The sequence below is a fragment of the Camponotus vicinus genome, unplaced genomic scaffold, assembly GCF_025532165.1.
Source record: "Camponotus vicinus isolate PSW18456_S1 unplaced genomic scaffold, iyCamVici1.0 SCAF_1, whole genome shotgun sequence".
Taxonomy (NCBI): Eukaryota; Metazoa; Arthropoda; class Insecta; order Hymenoptera; family Formicidae; genus Camponotus; species Camponotus vicinus.
The window spans coordinates 9,808,202-9,832,284 of record NW_028141945.1 but is presented as its reverse complement, the minus strand read 5'-3'; the positions used below and the strand labels follow the sequence as shown (position 1 = coordinate 9,832,284).

At 30.7% G+C, this 24,083-nt stretch overlaps 1 protein-coding gene and 1 long non-coding RNA gene across 3 annotated transcripts in view; one reads left to right on the top strand and one right to left on the bottom strand.

Moving 5' to 3' along the window:
- The window catches only part of LOC145973324 (uncharacterized), a 43,720-nt gene extending 37,556 nt beyond the window's left edge, over positions 1 to 6,164 (top strand). The window contains exons 2-3 of the long non-coding RNA XR_014439409.1: positions 1,931 to 2,094; positions 5,886 to 6,164. This is a non-coding gene — a long non-coding RNA (uncharacterized LOC145973324). The remainder of the gene's footprint in view (positions 1 to 1,930; positions 2,095 to 5,885) is intronic.
- LOC145973286 (uncharacterized) overlaps positions 1 to 24,083 on the bottom strand; it is a 165,698-nt gene that overhangs the window by 125,129 nt on the left and 16,486 nt on the right. The gene's annotated exons all lie outside the window — the stretch shown is intronic.

The following is a 24,083-nucleotide window of genomic DNA, read 5'->3' as shown; positions in this document are numbered from 1 at the left end:
TGTCGTTTTGTAACCATTATCTCGCGAGTAGAAAATGCGTTCTAATAAAACTTATATCTTCCGGTACCAGCATTCGTTAGTATCCGCCTCGGTCGGCCTTTATTCAAGAGTGTCCTCTTGTGTCTATATATCCTTCTCATTCTCATTCCTGTTTCCTCGTAGTTTGACTGCACGGACGTTAGATACGTTTCATAAGTTATCTTCATTTTCCAGAATTTTACTTGACAAAATTGCGTATTATCTCGTAGCAATTTCACGAGTGGATCTCTTATTACTTCGTTACATTTTGTGCAAGAATAGTTCTCGCTTTTGTCCGTATTTTTGTCTAACTCCTCGTACTATATCCTCGTGGTCTAATTTCTCTCTGTACATTCGCGTATATACTGTAACTATATTTTATTTGCCACAGTCATGCATTTGCGGCGATATTTTTGCACCTTTATTTCAGATAGATTGCATTTCTTTTCGACTCACTCGTAATATGGAAAACAAAACAGATTGGTTAATGATCTGCTAAAAATTTCAATTTTGATCTTCCAATGAGATCATGATCCGTGAAATGATAATGGTACAGATTATTAATGACTGAATTCATGAAACCCATTTACTCTGTACGAGCAATTATTTTAATGTACGGTATTAGGTTCATTAGTATGACCATTTCGTACCCGATTATATTTTATAATCCTATTGTGGTTTTGATTGTTTCGCTTTTGGTTTCTCTGTCTAATAATTGGAGATTATTGACGAAATAATAATTAATAGAAGTGTAATTTCACATAGATTATATTTCAATATATAATGCGAGCTAAATCTACCAAGAAAAGGTAATAAAACAATTGTTCTGGGAAAAGCAGGACAATCACATTATTTTCTTTTATTTTCTTTGTCAAATAGAGAAGTTGACATAGAAGAAGTTATTTCCTCCGCATGTTTGTGTGTGTGCGAAATGTCGACTTGAAAAATTTAAAATGCTAACAATGTTACATTATTTATGATTGACCTAGTTACAGCACCGACAATTTAATATACAATTTAGTTTTATATCTTGAAGGATTCTTCTATAACTGACACATTTCAATTACTTAAAAAAATTATGGCTATAATTTTTAATACAAATTTGTATTCTTAAAATATCTTATTATATTAACTGCTCCTTTCTTATCTACTATATATTTTGATTATACATTCTATTCTTTTATCTTTATAAAATTTTAATAGTACAAAATTTTAGTTGTACAAAAAAAGGATTCTATATTAAGATAAATTATAAATTTCCAAAATATTATTTATATATCAAACTCTGTAATTTTTTAGTCACATTATTAATATAATAAAATCTAGTTAAAAATAGAAGAAAAATTATTTCATTCATAACATCATACTATTTTAATATTTCCAAAGTTATATTTATTCTATTCATTGCAAATTTAAGATATTTCCAGATAATATTATCTTCTTATTATGTGCATTTTAAAATATCTTACTTAGAAATTCTTATTATTACAATTAAATTAATTTTTAACAGAATTCTACCATATAAATTAAGGAATTGTAATACATTTTTTCACTCACGCAATAGAGCTTATTTATTGATAATGATTTTTCCGCTAATCACTACAACTAATTATATCACGTAAAATCTCTTGTAATAAATAAATAAATAATTGCAACATGTTTATTTCATGTTTTGTAGAAAGAAAAAAGGAGAAAGAATTCAAAGATCTATAATAAAAATATGAATGTGTAATAAAAGAATACAGAAAAATAAAAATATTATTTATATAGAATATATTTTCATATATTTTATATTTTATATTATATATATATATATATATATATATATATATATATATGTACATGTATAAATTTGGGAAGGGATGTAATATAAATTAAATAAAAAATTTCTCTTTCTCTCTTTCTATTACAGAAAAAGAACAAGATACAAATATTCAGACGAACGAACAAAATTGCTTAACTAAGACCTTAATGAGCAGATCTTTCCTCCAACGCGCCGTCTGTACAGGATGGAAAATCGGAGACGGAGATCCTTTAAACGAACCCCGGCGCAGTGACGATGAAAAGCTAACGAAGGTTTGTCAAAGGATGAATTCGTTTCGCTCTCTTTACGCTATACAAGTTATTCCGACATTCCAACACTTTCAAAATATCAAATATCAAATTGCATCTTCAAGAGAATAATATCTGAAAAATCAACTAGCCAAGCTGCATGATATTATATTATCATGCCATAAAAATTATATTTAACGCTTGTATGCAATTTTTCTCGCTATTATTAGCTTGCAGCTTACATGATATAATCCTATTCTTCAGCAATATAAATTACAAAATTGTTAAATCTTTTTCGAGCTGATATTTGAAACGCGCGCAATTTGTCTTACAAAGAAAGGGAACGATATATAGCTCCAATAGTCAAACAATTTTCACATTCTCTCGTTCACTACACAGTAAAGACTCTAACAAGCCAAGGTGCCAGCAACCCAGCTTAATTCACATTTAACGCTCACGTGACCTACAAAACTATGGCTGCTCCAGGTCTTTATCCAATTTTGCCTAGAAACTTAATCCAATATCAAATTTTTAGTAAAATGGAACACAAAAAGTAAAAGAATTCAAAGAATCAAGAACATCTGTAATTTGAATTTCGCTATCTTTTTGTGTGTGCTCTAATTTAATTTAAAAATAATTTGAAAATCTTTTCCAATTACATGAATAAAAAGACTTGCAATAATTATTAACGATGCATTTTTGTGATTATAATTAAAAAACGACAAATACTGGTGTAAAAATCTCTTAATTATATTAATTAAACATATTAATTCTATTAATTAATATATTAGTATAAATATATTAGTTTATATAAATATTACATATACTATAAGAGTTTAAAATTACCTTATACTTTTAAATTATCAAGTGTTTTAATTCTTATATATAAGAATATATATTTTATTACATGTGGAAAAATATATCGAATATATATAATATATGTAGGCAACACATATTAAGAATATTTGTTAAATTCAATGCTTTACTCGCGCGCTTTTTTGATTATATACATAAAAGAGCGAAGAAGAATCTTTTTCTCATCACGTCAAGTAATGAGATGGACCACACAACGGACTAAAAACAGAAAAATTTCAGAGAGAAAAGAAAATCGAAAACCAAAACTTGTAGAATTGTTCAAGCGCATAGTTTCAGCTTGTTCGTTACACAAGTTCAGTTTGTTTGTTACATAAAATTGACATAGTACTCCAACGCCATCCGATGAAATACAATCATTCTTCGTTCTTTCACACGACAATATTTTTGCGGGAAACCGGAAGTTCTTACGTTGCCGCCTGTGTATTTGATTCGCATTTTATTTTTATCAATATAAGGATGAAATAGTGTTTTAATAAGACAAGTAAGATTCGGCAGGAGCTAAATTGAATCTTTCAACATGTTACACAATTATTATACATAATATTATAAAGTAAATTTTCTTTGAATGATAATTATATTACACATTAGAAATTAATAATCTGCAAAATCTAAACTTTTATGTTTTGTTTAATAGTATTGACAATCAGGCTTCCGTGGATCATATTTTTATTTCTATATTTATTATAATTTATTATATTTTTATTTCTATATTTAATTTATTATATTTCTTATTTATTATATTTTATTTCTATATTTATTATAATTATTCTTTTGATCAAAGTAGAAATATATTCTCTTCAAATTCTTGTCGTCCCAGAAATCTCAAGAGTGCAATGACCTTCCAAAAAGCTGAATTTTGCAGACAGCGAATAAACTTAACACTTTACAAATTGCTATGTCGCATCCCATTTCTTATCTTGCTTACATTTCTATCTCATTGGCTCCTGTTTATTTTGCAAAGTCAAGAGGATCTAATCTGCGATGTAAAGCAGCATGATCAAAAGATGCAGAAAGCTACAAATAATAATCTCCATTACGTATTGATCAATGGGCATCTTTTCACAAAGGAATTCAACGGTACTTCATTAGTGATGTATTGGCGTTTACGTATCTTGACCTCTTGTTTATCTCCACGAGTTAGCCTTGAACTAGATAGTCAAATCCCTTGTTAAGTGCATCTACCTAACTCTGGAGTAATCGATTACCCTAAACGTCGTCAAGAGACTTTACATCGAATCAACAAATCGTAACAATCGAGACTGCATTTATTAAATCTTGATATGTCTAAAGCATTTTATTGCAAATATTAAATATTTTCGATCGAGTAGCTATCAATAATTCTGTATTTGTTTGTTGTATATATTTAAAAAATTGTAATATATAAATATATTATGCGCATATAAACATATTCCATAATATATTTACATATTATATTTCAGAAAATAGGGGTGCATAGAGAATCAATTTGTAATTCCTGATATCCAGCATAACGATGCAAATCATTACAATTTTACATTATATTTATGTAAGAGACATATATTTGTAATCCGTACAAATATATTCATATAATGCAGATTAAAAGTTTTCGAACGGAAATAAACTTGCATATCCGGGTAACCAGAAAAAGTCGGACACCGAGGTTTTGGGTAAATAAAAAAAAACAAGAGACAAAAATAGATCGAGCGCAGCGATTGCAATTAAGCGAGGAAAGAAACGATGGTGTCTCCGATTGAAAAAAAAGGGAGGGAATTAACCGTGCGATCCGTTATTCAAATCTATTTTCCGGATCACGTGCGCGACGTGGTATCGCCGGCTCGAAACGCACCCTCGATACGAGTGTAAGCAGCGAGATTGAGTTTTGCGGAATCGCTCCTCGTTTACCGCGCAAAATCTCCATCAAATTCCATCAGATTCGGCGATCGAGCGCGGACGATTCGATGGCAACGTTTATACCGCCGAAGACGAGGGCTCGCTCGCTCGCTCAGTCTATTTGTCACCGATTGATTTGATTCGCGAGCGGTCGCGCTACCAGCTATCCTGCTCGATCTGTCAGAGATTAGGTCCGGCGGCATTTCCAAAATCCAGACGATCGTAGAGCTATCCGGGCAATGCGCTCCATCGAATCCCGTCCAACGTCGCTGCATTTCTCGCGACAGTAAAATCGAGCCTCGTAGATGGATCCGCGCCAATCCGGAGTAAGCGGACAAATGTGTTTTACGCGTATCGCCGTAAACGTGACGCGCCATATGGACGCGGTGACGAAAAATGCCAGATGAATCCTTCGTCACCATCTATTTTTTTTATACCATCCCTCGTCCGCTATTTATTCCGCGAGTTCTCTCTCCGATACGTTCCTTTACCTTTACTTTGCATTACATGAGATTTTTATGAGATGATCCTCTATCTCTTTGCTTTGCATTATTTCAAATTACCGCTACGCTTTTCTCAGCACAATAAAAATGATTATGGTTTTTTATCGTAGGAATATTTTATCTTCAGCTTCTCCAGAGGAACGTGACTCGTGTGATGTATTTCGTGTGATTGTACAATGCAACGCTTTACCTTGCACGCAATCTGTCACTTTCTATTAACTTTCTCTCTCCATCCTGCAACTTCCATTCGCTAGATTCGACTGTTTGTATTTTTCCTCTGTCGTTTTTCTTTTTAATATATCCCATCACTCTTTGACTTCTCTTCTTTTCTCTTTTTTATATCAGCATATTCTCCCGTAAAAATATAGAGAATATTACAATATGTCCATTTACCTCCTTCATTTGCCAGAAACATTTTACTCCAATTTTAAATCACTTTTGTAAGAGAGAGAGATGACGATTTCCTTTATAGATTCTTTTAAACACAGAATAATTGTTTTTTAACGCTGGAGATAAAAGCCGGAGAAAGAATGAAATTGATAAAATGATTTGCCTTGTTTTTTACAGGTGGCCAAAATAACAGCTACGCGCGGCGTTAAATTAACCACGTCAGGTTAATGACATCAGAATCGCGTTCGGGAACTTTAACCAAAGGGCACCGAATGCAGAATTAAATTTGAGCGAGATGAAACGAGCCGCGAAGGACGCGAACTGGAAATGCGGTGCATGCTGCTTTTAACGCGTTACGAGAAACATGGACAGCAAAAACTTGCGGGTCGCGAGATAAACACACGAACGAACGTTGAGCAAAGATATGAACGATAAATCGTGCTCGTTGCACTTTAAATGTCTCTTATATTGTTGCATTAAAGCTTCAATATTTACATAATTTTAATAAAATCGCGAAAATTTATATTCGTGCTATTTATTAATCTTTTACCGACTCTAAAAAATAGTTTATTATTTCTAAAATGTCTTTATATAATTGTAAACTTGAGAGATTCAATTTTACCGTCATTATAAAGCTTTAAATATTAACATCTGACACGTAATTGCATACGTAACAGACAGATAATTACTCCATTGTACTCAAAAACTGAAGTCTTCAATAAAGAGACCCGGATTATTGTACAAGCGGTGAAGGAGGAATTAACTACAAGCTCTCTATTGATATCGCGCAAATGTCCGTATTGAACTATCCGCGTGTTTATTGCGTTCAATTTGGTATGTAGCTGCAAGACGAAGAGAAGGGCGATTAGCACAATCGAGGAATAGAGTGTCCCCTCTACAATGGCTTTCATGGCTACGAGACAGCGTCGAGTGTCGAGGCTCTCGTAGATGGGATCGTCCTCAGGATTTGGCAGCTGAAGGGGATCGTGATATAGCAGGGCCCCTTTATGTCGATTCGACAACAGCTCCGAGGTACCACTGCTAGCGTCACACGCGATCGTCCTGCCCAGCATACCTGAATCAAATTCCGCGTAAGATGCACTAGCATACCGAACAGCAGTCCGATGCACGTGCCGCAATATGAATACCTCCGTACTTTGGCTATGAATTGCGATTTTTCCATACTCCACTAAACATGGACGTGCTAGCGGGTCATCCTGTATATCGACGAATTATTTCACGTTTAATATCATTTAACACTAGACGAGCAAACCTGTCCAAATGACGGATATTTCAGGTTTCTTATTTTGAATTGCAGAAATTACTAAAGTACTTTTATCGAGATAAAAAAAGTGATATATAACAATTTATTTATTTTTGTAGCCTAATCACAATCGCTATAATTTCGCTAGAATTTTTTACATAATATACCTAAACATAATAAAATAAAATTATGGACTTAATAATTTTATACTTCGTCACAATTTATTTGGAAACATTTATAGTGTAATCATTCGTATGAACAAAATTAAACACATGACAAAATAAAAATTATCTGTTGTAGAATAAGGGATTTTTTAAAGAGATACTATATATATTTTTTTATAAGTAAGCTAAATCGATATCATATCGCGCGGTTTATTTGTAAATAGATTGGCGTGATATTTCGACAATTCAGGAAAATTGCATTTTTGTTGTCAGTTCATAAAACTCATGCAATAAAATCCTATCGTGTTAGCGAAAAGTATATTTTTTCTTTACTACAAAATAATTTGTCGATCCGATATCTAATTAAAAAATTTAAATTTTATTTTGAAACATGAATATAAAACACAATTACTAGAATATAACGGTAATTGAAAATATTACAAATATGTATATCTGTGCTTTTTATTTCCCACATGATAGAATTAGATAATTATAAAAAAAGGTCCCGAAAAATGCTAAATAACTGGAAATAATATATTATAAATAAATTTTTATGTAGAAATATTTTGAATAGTTTTATTTTAACAAGGAAAAAGAAAGTAATTGTAAAATATATCAAAAATCTTTGTAATTAAAAGTTAAGAAAATTAAGAAAATTAAAAATAATAAATAAAATTCTTTTCGAACATCTGCAAAATTGATGGATGTCGTAAAACTAGCATACATTCAATACTGATTGTTTTCGTATTAAAATAATATTTCTGTGACAAAAATCTCTCTCAGAATTGATTCTCCTTGTATAATATTTCGCATTATTTATTATTTTGAATATAAAATTAGGTATTGTTATTATTAAATTATTTTCCAATTATAAAATTCTCCGCACATCCTTATGAGATTCCATCATTTCGCGTGCAATTTGTACGTCTCTTGATCGCGAAAGTTCATTGCTCGAAGATGAAGTTTCTTGTTCTTGGTGGTTCGGTCGTTTCGGCGTGACCAGCGTGAACCCGAACGTGAATGCTTGTATGGCATAGTCTCTCTCGCGAGGAAGCGTGCAACAGAGCGAACGGCTACCAATCGGCATTCCGCAACTTGGTGCGCTTGCTAATTCGAACTTGTCCGCGGACACATTGGCGAAGTGCGGAATGAGCTGGCAGTCATGTCGTATGTTCGTGTTGTCCGTTCTGACGCTTCCCCGACGAAAGTTCCTGAGAACTTTCCTGCCGAAAACACTTCGTCACACCATCACACAGGAGCGGTCACATCAGTGCATGACGTAACGGTAAGCAAGAGTTTCGGTCATCCGAAGTCCGTGGCGTTTATCGGCCGTGTCACTTAATTCCCGGTTAAACGCTTTCGAAAATCAGGGATATTCGAGGATATCAATTTAACTATTCTGTTTCGAAATAGTTTGACTAACTCGCGTGGATTGGCAGACGTCTGTGTATTTGCGTATTTTGCACAAAGGGAATTTACGGATGATGAAGGCTCATATATATGTGAATAAATTTCTATAAAAGTATTGAAGGGCAGTTGCTTTTCGATGCAGATAAATCGTTCGATCAAAATGCAATGCAAAAAACGTACGATGAATATTTTTAGCATTTGCGAACATTGTCGAAAAGTCCTTGAATATCGATATGGAAATCTTTATATGTAAAAAATTGAAAAATGCGAATTAAAGTGTATAAATATTAAGGTATGAAAAAACTTTATATGTGCATTGTTATTATACAAAAAACTTATTTATGTAAAAATTTAATTTTTTTAAAACTTACAGAAGTCATGAAACTTATCGAACCATTAAAACTATAATTACATTAGTGAACATACATGTTATATATTACTTTGTTTGTTAAATTTTGTAGAGTTTTGTTAAATTTTTGTAAATTTTTAAAAGAAATTAAAGATGCACAGTCTTCGAATACATTTAAGTATCTCGTTAAGTTTGTTATGAAAAATTATAATGAAAATAGTTCTGTAATGTTATAATAAAGAATGATAGTAAATAAATAGATGTCAAATTTCATGTTTGAGCTTTAATAAAAAATGATTTGCTTAACTTTAAATTGTTCATCCACGAAGAAACAATATTTTATCCTAGATATTGCATTAGTCAATCTATAAAATTTAATCCACGGATTCGCTAGTCCAGTGTATCAGGAAATTCACGCGACATCGACGATTACTGGCTATATACATATATGAAATTTCAGGTCTCATGATGCTCCGATATTGGAATGCTTAAACAAATTAATCCTTAAGCCGATAGAGTACGCGAATCACATCGCAATCCCGTATGGGATAGTTCTCTATGTACGTCGCGTGGACGAAACCTGGTATTAGTTTTATTAATAACGTGCATTATAGCTATTTCCATTACCGATTACACGCGCTTTAACTTCGAGCCTGTCGTCTAAGCTGCTTTACACATGCTTTCCTATATTAGCTAATTTCACTACGAGAAGCTCATTAGACATTTTTCTTTTTTTAGTAGATTTTCTAGACATTTTTACCGTAGATTAAAGAGAAAATGATTGACTTCTATAAGATAAGATACTCTATAAGATAAGATACTCAGTTATTAACGATCAATACATCGCGTTTAAAAAATTATGATTAAAAATTAAGCAAAAAATAATGTTTGTTCAATATGATAATTATTAATAATAATTTTAACAATTAATAATAATATAATTTTAATTAATAAAGTTAATAATAGTATAATTTTAATTAATAATAATAACTTTAACAATTAAATAAATCATTTTCAAATTTTACGATTCGTGGATTACGTTATTACGAAGATTTAACCATATAAATATTTATTAATATAAAAATTGAAAAAGTGTAATTTTTACATCTTTTTTATCAGGGAACTGTATAAATAATTTTGTATAAAAAATTTCGATTAAATGTGTATCTTGTGGTATTGTATTATAAACGTAACAATGACGTGATCTACAAGTGGTCGCATTTTAAAGACCAAAGCTGTTTTCACGAAACCGAGCAAATGGAAAACGCTTTGCAGTGGGCGTCTACACGTCTTCACACCGTGCGGAAAGTAAGAGCGCGAGTCCGCGAGCACATAATTTACGGAAGAAGGCGGCTCACGAGTCTCAGAAATTAGGGAGCACATTAACAGCGTAGGATCGGCGAGATTACGTCGTTTTAGCTGTACTTCTGAGCATTTGCGAGAGACTGATATTTGTAATATATTTATAATTAAAAAAAAAAAGATGATGCACCGATTGACGATGATGCATTTATTTGTGAAAGTAACGCGAAATCGCGAGTGGTCTTTCGTTAAAACGGAACTTCTTTACGATATAGGATCGTTTTGCTACGCCATTGGAGCACTTTGCCCTCGAAAATGTGTCCGACGTTTTAAACGCCGCGTCTTTTTCAAGTACATTCGGAAAGAAATGCGATGCGGAACCCCGGAACGTTTCCGTCTCGTTCACCGGCTACGATGTTTCACTGTGGAACCAGGGTATTCCATGGCATTTTAAAAGAGTTCCCAAATACTCGACTACAGATTTATCATAAAAGTATTTTACAAAAAATTATACAAGCACTTAACCAACAATAAAAATGATAAAAATATACAGACTTTTCAACCGAGTTTAATTAGATAAAAAATCTTCTATTAGGACTTTTATCAAATTAAATATATTTATACTATCTTGAAATTATATAAAAAATATTAAAACAATCATAAAGCTTATTGTTAGATGGAAAAACTTGAAATAAATTGGAAAATTTGACGTTTAATTTTGGAACATATGAAAAATCTAATAAATTTTTTACATGATTTGACAATGATTTGTCAGTTCTCAATATTATCATAAAAATTACATGTATCTATTTCTTATAGAAAATCAAATATGCCTTTTACATAAAATACAAATGAATTTTGGCAAAAATTTAATAAATTTAATTATAAAAGACTATTTCTCTCCTAGTTTAATATACACCCGTCAAAATATACCATGTTATATTTTTATTATATTTTCGCAACAACACGCGTTCATTTTTATATATATTTATATATATATTTATATACATTTATATATATATATATATATATATATATATATATATATATATACAGTGGACGTTTCTTTACTAGGACTATTGATAAAGATTGAATTGCTAACAGTTATACCCACATCGAATTAATCGACTATTACGACTTTGCGATGAAGCGTGGAGCAATTTAGACGACAAACGGTGCCAGATTATTAAGCGCCAATTATTCCAGGATAATTACTTGACAATTACGAGAATACTCGGTGAGTCTAGAAGCCGGAGATCGCCCTGTAACCGATAGATCTTGCCGTCGTGTAAATTGATTCCGCTACAAGCTCATTCGCAATTGGTCTGCCGCGCGCACGCTTTTAGATTGCAAATTTATTAGATATTTTTTTATACTTGACAATCGTATTTTAGCGACTTAAAAATAGTATCTTACGAGATATACTCATTCGCAGGATGTATTGGAAACGATATAGACAATATAGGGATTATTTCTCATGCAAATACAAGTTGAAAATATAGAATAAAATTTTACATAAAATATTTCCGTACTCGATGGATATTTAGAGTTGATTTTTTTCGCAAATAAAACTTTATATGTATGTGAAATAATTTTAATCCACGTTTTATTCTCCATTTGCTTGCATCATGATTTTCGATATACTCTGTATACAGAGTAATATATCCCCTTTATTTTTATAATTAAATACATGAAGTTATTTCACTAAGAAAAATAATAAGAATAATTGTTTCAATATAAAAGAGTGAAAAACAATAAACAAAAAAACTGCAATTGTAAGTGATTAAAAGTTATACAATGCTCTTATAGTGATCTAGATTGTTATCTATAAATACGATTATGTCGTGATCAGTACTTTTCGAATTTTCTCGACATTACAATTATATAACGTCATCTCAATCACATATCGTCAGTTCAGAAAACTATTCATTATAATTAAGTAAGTATCAAGCGAAATTTTCATCAGTAATTTCCACAGCGCTCTGGTACCCACAAGCGTCAGTCTGCTAGTTGATTTGTATATTATTTTGCGGTAGCGTATCGTTGTGCATCGTCTTTGCCACCTGACTGCTTCGGAATGATTTTGTATCAGATTAAAAACTATTAATAGAATGGTTCTTTAAAAAAAATTCTGTACTCTCAATATATATTATCATTTATTAATTAAAAAATATTTCATAATATCACTGATACTTTTTATTAGAAAGCGAATAGTCACAAAAAATAAGTTTATCAATAAAAGTCTAAAAGATTTAAAAATTAATGAATATTTGAATATTAATTGATAAGCATATAATTGTTAGAGTTTAATGCTTGATTAGATTTAATAAGAAACAAACTGCTGTAACGATAATAGATTAGAAGAATATGTCATAAATCAGAGTTTAACACTAACGTTCTTTAACAAATAATGGTCGATTTTGAGTTTAGTTCTACTTGTTCAGGTTTTTTTGCTCTCTGCTTCTCCTTAGTCTTCCTAAAGTGATCTGAAAAATCGGAGCAGAGTTTCGGCAGCGCGGCAGTACAAGGGCAGTTTTGGTGAAAAGTTTGCGCTTGAAGATTTTCCTCCGAAACTGTTTCACAGTGTGAAGAGTTTTTGTTACTTTACTTACTGTTACGCGAGAAAAACGTTGAAACGTTTTACGATTAAAGCATCCAGAGTTTTGAAACTTACTCTCGATCAACGAATTTGAGACTCTCATTCGTCGAGACGCAGCGACTCGCTATAAAACAGCAAACGATTCTCGCGGAAAGACAGGTCGCTGACCATGCGAAAGAGTCTCAAGTTCATCCGTGATCTAAAATACTCGAACCGAACTTTCGGTTAAACTCTTCAGTTACACGGATTTCTTCTTGATCTGAGTTTAATTCCTCTTGATTATTTTGTGTTGACAATAACTTTCTGCGGTAAAGACCAGAGCATTTTCTATGTAAAGTGCATTTTATCTATCTCACGGAAATTTACTACGGTTCATTATATCTTACATTGTGCACTATATCTTAAATGGAGTCTTTGTTCTTTCTTGTGAAAAAATACAACGGCATTTTTATAGGAGAAGCGTATAAATTCGCTCAAGTTTTTTTTTCTTTCTCCTTTTCGTGCAAGAATGGCGCGGTTGAAGAAAATTATATGACATAAAATGCACACTGGATTTAAGAAATTTATACAATGCGGTTTCCTAATTTGTTACGTGTACACTTTATATAAATGCATTTTTGCAGTTTTCTTTGCTCTGATTTCTTATCCGCAATATAATGCATAGAGTAATTGTTTCTATTTTATACCTCACTCTATATATATAGACAGGATATCGAGCAGACATAGAAGTGTCGATAGTTCGATAATCTCCGTTTGCCATAAGATACATTAAAGAGCGCATGTAATTAAAATAAATGAACCTCTTGCTTTCAGACTATTTTATGCTGGAAACCATCCGGAAATTCTAACAAATCGATTGGTCTTCTGTAAATCTTGCTTTTCGTTCTCTGTGAGATATATTTTCGAAATTTATATAAATGGCTAGAAATAAAGTAAGATGTTGCAATGATTTAATTCTCCTGTTTCAAATTTATGAATATGTTTAATTTTATTTTTATGTACGTTAATCATGTATTATATTATTCATACACATTCATATCATACACTTTAATTATTGCAATTTAATCGCAATAAAAGGGATACATATTTTGAGAAATTATCATGGAATTATCTTTTGACTTCATTTATACGGATTAATCAAATTTGTAAAATAATATTTTAAATTGCTACATAAAATGAAACTTTTCATGGAACTTCATATAATTCGATATAAATCCGCAGTGTTTACACATGATATTATAATTTATTATTATTATAATGGCGATTGTATTTTGTAACGAACAAAAATGTGAAAAATGCTCAAATGCAATATATCTTTTAGTTATTATAACGCTTTTGTTTGTTCTTCCATAATTTTAATTTAAATAACAATGTATATAATTATCGGCTTTTTTCCTTTGCTCCATGTTTTCTTGTCTCGTTGGCTCATATATGTACAATTAATTTTGTATCTATATTTGATTGCATGGCATACAGTTAATTGCATTCACACTTCTGCGCCATTGAATCCTTAACGAATGTTTCAATCGAGCCGCGATACATCTCTGCGTTCAGTGTCCGTCTCTCTCTTTCTCTCTCTCTCGTAACAAATATAATAAATTTATCAAAAATGTCTGTAGCTTTAATTTTTGATTTGTCCCCGAAAGCTGAATGAATACTACGTTGAAACATTTAAGTCGAAACATCAAGCTTGTCGAGTGAAGCTTGTGATAATTAACGGTAAATTGCATTGAGTTCATTGCTCTCAGATTTCACTGCTAAATCCATGGACAAATGTTTGTTTTAGGAGACAAGTTCCATTCATCTAACGGCTTCTCGCAAAGAGGTGTTATAACGTGAGACTAATATAAGCGAATATAAATTATTCTTTTGTCAGGTTTTATCAGAGAATATTCTCTTTAAACAAATGAAAAAGGACATTTCTATTACTTTTATCAAATAAAATCTTAAAATATCAACGAAGATAGTCCGTACAGAAAGTACTAAGTCCGAAAATAATTATATTTATATGTAATGTAAAGTATATGTTTAGAGAATTAAGAGAAAAGTTCAAGGAAATATAATGTAATATGTTACATATCACATTCTTGACTATAATTTTCTTTAAAATTAAATTTAATTTTATGGCTTCAAAATATATTCTTAAATTTTCTTATAAAAGAATAAACAGTAATAATCTTAATTTATTAATAATTATAATATTTATGTAGCTCTCAAGTCTTAACCATCCTATTCACTGCGAACCCACGAGATTTGGGAAGTATCGCATAATCCATTTTATTTGCGAACACACGGTATATGTTTTCTTTATTTCCATTTATTTTATAGAGATTATGTGTCATCATAAGTAAATTACGTACACATATAAAAAAAAATATATATTTTTTTTATTTTTTATGTAGTATTAGTTTTATTCTTATTGTTTTATATTATGTTTTATATTATGTGATATATTAGATATTTTTTATCAATTTTTTCATTAATATTAGTTTTTTCTTATGTAGCGTAGATATCCCATAAAAACTTAAAGAAACTATATTCTTTGCGAGAGAGAAATGTCTCTTAGAGCAAAGGAAATCTGGTTGAATAGCTTCTTGCGTTTCTCACGTTGTTGGATTTAAATTGAAGCAAATTACTTTTATTTGAAATAAATCGAGCAAATTTTCCATCTTTAGTCTTTTATTTAAAAAAGCATATGTTCTTTTAAGAAATTGTTAAAATAAACAAAAAAAAAGGAACAGAACATTCATTATAAACTAAATTTACGTAAATCTATATTTTGAACAACTTATAGTATAAAGATAAAGTGTGTTAAAAAATGTAAGCTTTATAAGATTTGTAGTTTTCAATTTCTTATCTTAAAGAAATGTTCAACTATTCTATGTGATATATTAGATATTTTTTATATAGTTTTGCTAATGAGTGTGATTAAGAGAATCGGTTTGTCATCCAAATCTCCAAAGTATGGAAGTATCTCTTATTCTGATTCCTTTCGACCTGTCCGGCTGTCCCTACGGTAACTACAGTGCCATCAGCATAACTCTCAGATTCATTAGAGTACTCAAAACTTTCTCAGGCAAATGCTTTCATTAAGATAGAGATACTGTCAAGGAGGTATAATTTTTATTATAACTATTTTATTTGAATTTAAATTAAATTATTGCACAAAATAAGGAATTTAAATACAACAACAAAATAGAAAATTATTAAATATAATTACAGAATATAAATCAATAAAAAATACAGTTTTCAATAAAAATATAAAATTATAAAATATAAAAAATGTACAGTTATAAAAAGTAAAATTACAAAATATTTTATTATATAGAATTACACGAAAACGTTTAAAATGCGTACCAAATTCATTAGAAATTTCTAGGTTAAACATGATATTGACTAATTACACAATATTCAATTTTTTTTATCGTGACTTTTAATTACAAAATTTATTACAGATTACGCAATGCAAGCAAATAAAAAACGATAGATAAAAGTTATTAATAAATTTATTAATTACCTCTCTCTCTCTCACACACACACACACACACACACAAATAAAGTATTTAAAATATACTGGTGCACATTTTGATTCTTTAAGAAAATTCGACGCACGAACAGATAAGTGAAACTTTTATGTAAGCCAACGATTAAATAAGTAAATTATGATCAAAAATAAGATAAAACATTTTAATGCGCAGATAATTTGACGATAATAATTAGACCAGATCAAAATTCCTTCGCCGAATAATATGATTAATATCCGATAAGAAGAACGATTTTCAAGATGGAGAGATCTTAATATGCTTTGCTTTTACATCGGGTCTCATGGAATTGATCCATGACAAAAAAATTATGTGTTTTGTTGAACACCAAGGATCTTACTACAGATAAGAATGAATCCCAAATCTATCAATTATTCCTAATAGCAATGATTTCAACATTTTAATGAATCGACAGTGCCATCATTTTTATTTCACAAGATCAAAATTTGTGTAAAATCACGTTTATTCAAAAATATCTCTTTTTATTGAAAAACAAATGCAATAACAATTTTTATGATATTGTGGTTACGACTCAATATGTTTAAGAATAATAAAATATATACGCTTAAATAATATATACGCAAAGATATTATCCCTTGATAAATGTATAATACGAGTATAATAATTATCGGGTAACCAACTGTTCGAGACGAGTCAAATCCCGATAACAGCAAGATTTAAAAAAATTTATTTAAATATTTGACGCGATGTGAAATATAAAAAAATTATCAATTTTGCATTTTACATATTTGATCATTGATATCTTATTGATACTCGTTTCGATTTTTTTAAGTACTTGTACATTTGATGTTATATATTTGTGTGCATTAATAATATAATATTAAAAAGAAAATACAAAGAAAGAGAGAAAGAGAAAAAGAGAGAGATTTTGTCAAATAAAATTATTATAATTTGCGCATATATTTTTTATTATACAATATATATAAAATATTTAATGTAATTTAATTATATTTAAAAATATTGACTCTCTCTCTGGAATGGCGGAATGTCCAGCAAAAAAATCCTGGTTTTTTAGAAAAAAATCATACGGAAAGCTTAATAAAAATTAATTAATAAAATATGTCCGTTTGTGATCATATTTATAATTTAATTTATAATTAAATTTCCTACTTGATAAATTGAAAAATTTATCGATATATATAATAGTTATATCCATATTTAACTTCTATTATTAATGTAAGTCTCTTTACATTAAGACAATGTTAATAATAATAATGATAAAATACTTAACAAAAAAAAATTCTTTCTTCGAAATATACTATTTAATTGATTTCGTTCAACTTCAAAGAAAATATCATATATAATATAAAAATAGTGATCATCGTTAAATCATTGTTAAAATCATTACTTTCAGGAATCGTTAGGAGCACCCGGGTTTAATTCTAGCCTTGTAACGAAAATCTCTTTTCAGTTTTCAATAAAGCACATAATTAAACATCATAGATGAATCTTACAAGAATCAACGAAAAATGATCTCTCTGCAATGAAGATCATTTAGACTTTTCTATTATAAATCATGTATTTATTAATGTTTACAAAGAGTATAATAATAATAAAGGCCTTTTATTAAGGCAGCGAAAAAGCCAAAAATACGAGAAAAAAATGCGGTATTTTTTTGCCGCAAATATAATTTATTTTCCAAATATTTAACTCCAACACAGGATTTGCGAATACATTTAATTGCTATCACAAATTCTAAACTTCTCAATAATTTTGTCGGTTCGCGATTTTGCAATACCAAAAAGGGCGAGCATTAAATTTAGTAAACGAGAAGCTAATACTGAATCGTTGAAATTAGTATCGAATTCACATACATTATTCAATCATTTTTATATTGTATAACTTTCTAATATAATGTAATTTAAGATAAAATTATATAAAAATTTTATAATATAATTTTTTGTAAAACTTATTATATTATTCAATAATGTAATATATATGTGAATAATCACTATCACACTCCCGGCTTTTATGTCATGCCGTCCGCAGCACGATGACAACGGAAAGCCGACAATGCAAGTAATGCTATATATGAATCATCGTACTAGTAGCAAAGCCGTGCTAATAATTAGATACTCAGCTTCCTCTCTTCAGGCTTTTCCTTAAGGTTTATCCTAAACCTTTAGGATAAATTTTAAGGCACCATCCAAGTGTTGAGTCCTTTCATCACATCAAGATGTATCACGAACAAACTTGACATAATGAAAGGATTATATTACATAATTTTGTAATAGTATATAATTTAGAATTTATTTTCTAATTAAGAAATTAGCTATAGTATCCTTTCTTCCCTTAATTAAAAGAGATGCAACGTACATATGTTTTTAAGAAACAAGCAGTAAATGTCGATTAATTCGCTTTTTTAATCATAAATTAAATTATAAATCAATAAAGAGATACATTATGTAAAATTATATATTATATATGCATGTCAAATACTTGAAAATATTTTCTGTTTTAATTATAAGTACTCTTCTGTTAAGAAAACTTATATCAGACAGAAGTGGGAGTAGTTGATTTTAACAAGAAAGTGAAAGTAGATTTAAAATATATTTAAAAAATATAGTATTATAAATTCTTCATATTTAAAAAGGACTTATGTTATTTATACTGAGGACTCGTGTCTTATTTATACTGAGGAAAGAGAATTATACATTTATTGTTCCGTTTCATACAACTTCATATTTTCTATTATTTTTTTTTTTAATAAAAAAGCTTGCTTATACAATATTTATTATTATCAATAGAATTTAATAAACTAATTTATTAACATTTTAGACGAGGGGTAAACCGCTGATCAAAATTATGTACACTAATGCGTACTAATGCCCAATTCCTGGGCATTACTGCTAAATTTTTAAAATTTAATAATTTGAATTTTAATAAATTTAAAATTATTATTTGGAAGAAAAGACTTAATAATACTTTAATAACGTCCATAATACGCATTAATACTTCAATAAAACTTAATAATGCCCAAGTAATGCCCAAGCAATGCCCAGTAATGCCTCAAATCTGTACACCGCAATGCTCTTAGCGGTTTACCCCTCGATTTTAGACTAATGTGTTTATTATCTTAATATGTAATTTTTTTAAGGAATTCAGTTGATACAAAAATATTACAGCAAGAAAGTTTTTGGTTAAGCCCGAAATAATATTATTATATCGTATGTATAAATAAATATTTTTTTAAATATGTCCAACTTTTAGTCGAAGATTCAGCGGAATACAATCAATTTATTGGCAATCAGATTTTTGAAATAGTAGAGAATATTCAAAGATAAATTTAAACTAATCGCTATATTGTGTGTGAGATGTTAAAGCCATGACAATGATATAGACAGTTTCTCTCTGTTTCTATGCGAATCAAGTGTCAGCGACTGCTATTATGCGCGTGGCGTTTGATGTAAAACGGAAGAAGCGTGAGGTCTGGCTTGCGCTGACAATCTGACTTGCTAAATCTGAGTTCGTAATTTACTGTTCGTTTTGTAAACTATATAGCACGATCCATAAGCTTCCATTTAAACATTTCCATCACAGACTCCATTAATGACGTGACAAATATAGCGTTATTATTTATTTTAACCGTTGTCAGTCTTCCTGTCCATTACAATTTACGAAGCAACAATCTGTAGATTTACATGTCGAGTTTTAAAAGTAATAAATTAGAGCAACGCATTAAAAATTATCCTCAAAATTTCGCGTTTCAAAATTAATCGATGTTCGTCGACTTTTTAGTTTGTTTGAAACTGTCAAAACGATAATTTTCCACCCATAGCTCGTTTAGTAAATACATGTTTAACATTTTAACATATATCGAATGCACTACGTTTCTGACAACAGATCTGGAATTTCCTCGTTCCCACGACGGAACTATCCTTAGTGCGGCATTTCCCTGGCAGGCAGCAAGCTATGCATATACAGATATGCGTCTGCATTTATACGGGGTGTCTCGGTCTTAATCCTCCGCTCTTCTCTTGTTGTATAATCATATTATTTTGGAATATCGAAGGCAATTGCAAATTTTGTCGTCAAAACAGTCTATCTTCAGAAAAGAAACGTCGCTTATTTTGTCTTCCATAATTTACGTAAACAAAAATATAATAAATACCTATGATATGCACGCGCCACCCTTTACATCGGATAGCGTTACTAGTCATGACCATAGTGTGATACGTATACCCGAAACAAGACAGGAACTACATAGACGAGTGAACGCGCACGTAGGCATTTGCGTATACTCGGCCTGGAAAGTACGGAGTAGGTATAATGCGGTGTATGATATATACATAGTTCCTTGTCGTACCTTCGTTTTTGTGTAGTCAAAACAATCATTGTATAAACAAATATGATCACTTTAGCATTCGCAACGCTATAAAAATCGCTGTAACTACAATGCACTGGCAGCTGTCATCCTTATTTTCTCGTTGTAAAAGATTATATGAATATTTTATTGACAATTTAATTTTTCAAGAAATAATTTTTCTTTTTTAAAACATTGAACCGTATTTCTTTGCTGGAAATGTTATAACTCTGGTGCTGCATTATAAATATATATCTTGTAACGATCTTACATAAATGCGCATAAGTCATATACAGGGTGTCAGAGCAATCTCTTCCCCAAAAAAAGCTCTTGTAGCTTACCTCGAGAACTTTTCAAAACACTATAATAAAGTATTTGTAAAGAAAACACATTATTGTTTCGAAAAAAAATATGTAATTGTTAATTGCAAATTACATATTTTTTCTTCGAAACAATTATGTGTTTTCTTTACAAATACTTTATTGATTATGTGTTTTCTTTACAAATACACCAATTGATTTCTCTCATTATTTTATACATAAAAGTATTAAGGTAAGATAATCGAAAAACGAATATTTTACTAGATATTTTATGGTTTATGTAAAAATTAAGAAATTATTTCAAGCCTCACAACTCAAAAAGTACTCAATAAACAAATACTTTATTATAGTGTTTTGAAAAGCTCTCGAGATAAGCTACAAGAGTCTTTTTTGGAAAGAGATTGTCCTGACACCGTGTATAAATTTGAAATGCATTAATATAGAGAATATAAATTCTTCAACTTAAAAGCAACGCTAAATATTTTATATATTCATAATCAGCAAAAAATGACTATATTAATCGTTATTTTTTATCTTTATATGCTTTGGACTGTGTCAAATATTATGTGGCTGTAATCGCGCGATGTTAATAATGTTTATTTTCGCAAATTCGCATGAAAGATCAGTTGATCATTGGAAAATTCACGGATGTTAAAGCTCAAATAATCAATTAGCGTGCATAAATTCGGGGCCGCTTTCGCCTGGATGAGTACGACGATCGCGAATATTTCCGCGCGTGAATTTTCGCCCGCGGCCGTGTTGCTCGACGCACTCATGAGTCCTTATAAAAAGGATCGCTCTGATTAATCACGTGGACGGCTATCTCCATTCGTTATTTCCCTATACACACGACCGTAATATCCCATTCAAACGACACGCAGAAGCCAAGTTTATAACCGCGATAAATCCAATGTACGTTTGCGAGCGGCCGTCGAAACGAGCGGAATAATCAATTACCGCGAAATCATTAATTAACTCGCAAAAGTGCAACGGTTCAACGGCGGGAGAAACGAGAGGGAGAGGAAGATAAACGTCAGCGGGGAGAGAAAGAGAGAGAGAAAGATTGTGTGTAGTGAGCGTTGTAAACGTATTGCAATTTTGTTGGACAGCACGAGAGTGCGCGATTCACCCTCCTCGCTTTTCCTTGCCCCCTTTTTTCTTGTTTCTTTTGCATTTTTTTTTAATTTCTCTGTACAACAAGCAAGCCAGCCTGGTTAACAACAACCAATGAAAATCGTTTCATTATGCTCGTATTTCGGCCGCCCGTGTAGCTCGGCTAACCGGCCAATTTATCGCGTTTGTTTACGCGTCCAGTCCGCTGATTTTGCCGGACGCGGGAAATCCGCGGGAAATCATCGGTAAATATACGCCAACACATAACCGGGGCAACACACTTGATGTTTCTACAATATTGTTTGAGGATTTGCGTAACTGTCTGCAAAGCATGGCTACAGTTAAGGGGATTGGCCACCGCCGCTGCTGTTACTGCTGATCGCTTCGCGAATGCGTAAGGTAGATTTCCGAATGATGGGGGCTCGATTCTAATCCTGTGATAGTTTGATAATCAGGTGGATAAATGTTAAATGATGGAAAAATAAGACAAATTATTTCAATTTTAATTCGAGGCATCTAGAACGACCTATTAGAATCTTACAAATATCTCTGTTTTTCCTTTATTATCTTAAATGTTTATTATAGGAGAGACTATAAAACGCAGATTTCTGGACGATGGGAGTTTGAGTCTAGTTCTGTGACAGTTTGATAATCAAATGAATAAGTGTTAAATGATGGAAAAATAAGAAAAAATATTTCAATTTTAATTTGAGACATTTTGAATGACCTACTAGAATTTTACAAGTGTTTTGTTTTTCTTTTATCTTGAATCTTTATTAAAGGAGAGACTATTAAAACACGTCTTGAATTTTATAAATATATATATATATATATATATATATATATATATATATATAACTATATTAAAATATAATAATTATAATAATTATAATAAAATTATAATAATTATAATAATTGTAATAAAAAAAAATATATATGTATATATATAATGCTTTTCACAAAAAAGTACGTGCAAATACACAACTGACATTACCAGAGACATATACCTTAGCTTTTATTTACAGTAAGCATAGTTTCTCTGCTTTAACATCCTCAAAAATGTCAAGAAAATACAATTAGAAAATGACAAAATCAAGAAAATACATACTTCAAATATTGCGAAAAAAATACATTAGACGCGTTTGCCTCCTCGTAACATCCATTTTACAGCTTTTACCGACACGAACCTTGTGATCGATCGCCATTTTCGGGACAATGCTGTTTCTTAGTGTGTATCGGTTTAACGAAGAAACTTTCGCCAAAAATGTTGGTTTCCGAAACCTCCATTGTTATAGGAACGCAATCGTACTTTTGGACTCGTGATTGCTCGTCGTCGCGGGCAGAATGGCTCTCGCTCTATACTTCTGATCAAATATTACGTCTTCCATTTTTGGTGGTCTGTAATTGCAATGTCGCGACATTCGTTACATTTGGCCGCCGCGTGTAAGCACGTGAGAGTACGCCTGTGTGTGTATATATATATGTAGGAAGATAATTTACGATCGCTCATACCCAATCTCGCACTTTTCCTTTTGCTCGAGTTTCTTATCCGAACGTCGAATAAAGATGCGAGAGCGACCGCCTGCTTTTTACGATCCAGTGTCGCCCGCATTTTATTCACCCCTGCTCTATTAGATCGTAATGTTGCATGAGACGTGCGTAAATTCACGATCTCGCGAAAGTGCCCTCTTCTCTGAATTTTTATAAAAAAATATATATATTAAAGAAGAAAATAAAAATATATAAAAATAAAATATGATATCTATAAATATAATATCAATTAAAATGCAATTTATCAGAAAAAACATGTGTGATGTTTTCTAATTTCTCACGCTAATTTATTATTTAACACTTTCCAATTTATTGATGGATGCTTAGTCTAGCATAGCTTTACGATTATTTATTTCATAAATATTTATATCAATAAATGTTTTCAATCTAAATTATTTCCATAGATTATTATTTATTTTGTATGGAGTTTTTTTATT